This window comes from Podarcis liolepis, assembly GCF_965112155.1.
Source record: "Podarcis liolepis genome assembly, chromosome: Z".
Taxonomy (NCBI): Eukaryota; Metazoa; Chordata; class Lepidosauria; order Squamata; family Lacertidae; genus Podarcis; species Podarcis liolepis.
The window spans coordinates 35870513-35872753 of record NC_139570.1 but is presented as its reverse complement, the minus strand read 5'-3'; positions in this window follow the sequence as shown (position 1 = coordinate 35872753).

The following is a 2241-nucleotide window of genomic DNA, read 5'->3' as shown; positions in this document are numbered from 1 at the left end:
ATGGACAAACGCCAGCTCCCTTCGGCCTATAGAGCGAGATGAGCGCACAACCCCAGAGTCATCCGTGACTGGACCTAATGGTCAGGGGTACCTTTACCTTTTAAGCTAGCACAAATACTTGGAAACAGGTCACCAAGTCTGTTCAACAGTTCTATTGGCTTTAACTGTGCATTTACAAAATTTGTTTATGTACTGAGAATAAATGTTGCATTTCTTCTCCAAAATTATCAGCATTAAGGTCAGCAGGATATCGCTCTGATAAAGACAAAGCTTTCCCCCCCCACATCAATTTCAGACATGGTGAGATATTTCCACACGAAATCAATTCCCCCCCCCGCCAACTGTTTAACAGCATTGCATTCTGCTAGACCATTGTTTACCAAAACGTAAAACATACACTTTCTGAAGTAGGCCTCTTCTGGAGTTTAATCCGTGCCATTCATTTCTTCCAAGTTAGCATCAGGTGTGCTGTCATCATGTGACCTTGCCCTCTTGCACCGAACTCCATTACATCTACGAGAAGAGTTTTATTTCTATATTTAGTTTTGACACAACCGATCTGGCTTCATTCCACTTGCATTTCCAGTTGCTTCCAAGTTTTGTCAGCTCTGTGAGAGAGTTTCTACATTTGCTACTTCAACATCCAGTGTGGCGTCTCTAGCTTGAATGACCTTGTTGCAAATATCTATGCCAGCTAATATTTTGTACCATACAGCTGACATCAACATACAGACAGAAGATGTCACATATAATAAAACTCCGTGGACTTTATGGCTTGTTTTGGCTGTCAAATTTGGTTCTAGGAGGTCTTCCAGTGCTAATTTAATGCCAGGCAAGTGAGCTGCAAAAGGTTTTACACATCCAGTACAATCTGGCCATCTTGTTTTGGACTTTTGGAATTTTATTATACCATGAAGAGAACAACCAATACCGTTTTGTATTAATTCCCACTGCTTAGGAATGGAAGTGGTGTTGCACAGTTTGAATTGTTTTGAAAAAGTGATTGCCTCAGGTATTTCAGCACCATCATTTCAACGTGTGTTGAGTGTGTGACTCCCACAAGGTGAAAAAATGGCTGTTGAGCTTTTTTCTCTTCCATTTTTGCATATGCGCTGTTGTGTTTTCTGGCCCTATTTGCCCCATTATTGAAATCTTGAGCAATATGGTCACTGAGAGGAATAGCATGTTCTCTCAATGTATCAGTTATCAACTTGTGGGATATTTAAAATGCAGTCAAACCAACGATTTGGCGCATGTTGGGAACTGAAGCTCTCATACTGTAGTTATCCTGTAAGTTTCCTAGAGAAAGCCCTGTGAGAGACACTCCCACTGTGCCCAAGACACATATATTGTCCCACCTGCCTGGGCACATCTTCTCTCTTCTCTTACTCTTCATCTTCATTATCAAGCCAGAAATGTGAGAATGTCTGCTCAGACACCATCTTAAACTAGACTAAAGCATGTCTTTGTAACTGAATTACAATTTTAAGGCTGCCTGAACAAAGTCGCTGTATTTGTCATTCTGCAACAGAAACTCTGAGTGAGTAAATGTTATTTTTACTGTTTACAGACTGTTACTGTGATTGTTGTTTTAAAGGGGAAAATACCTGGAGAATCCAAACTGCTTTAAAGCATCCTGGATTACTTAAATTTAAAAAGCTAAAACTAGTCTAAGTTTCTCTTTCAAGCTGTAAAGGGATGCACTCTACTGAACTCACAAATATGAGGAAGGAAAGATAATAACTAATAAATCTATTCACGTCCCTGCACAACCGAGCAATTTGATTCCTTCTTTCACTGCAACTATCTGCAAACTTGAGAAATCTTTCTTGAATCTCATTTTGTGTTTCTTTTAAAAGTGCACATCTCAAAATAAATGTTGTTTGTTCAATACAGAAAGAATCTGATGTGGATTTACTATTATTGCAAAGTACTTTACATATTGTCACTCAAGCAAAATGTGTTGTTTCACATGATTTGAGCATTCTGCAATAAATACATTTTGTGAGTCAGGGGACAAATCATGAACTTGAAGCCTCTCACTCCTTTTCTGTGACTCCTCTACACTTAGCACATGTTCCTGAAGGATGGGGCCCCACCTGGAGAACAGTTCCACAAGTTTTAAAAAGTTTCCATTGGTTGAATCACCAATTTGATGGAATGAACCAGTAAATGCTAGACTACATTCTTCCAAGAAGATTACAACATTGATGATGCCCTTTAAAAAGTTGTACCACCTCA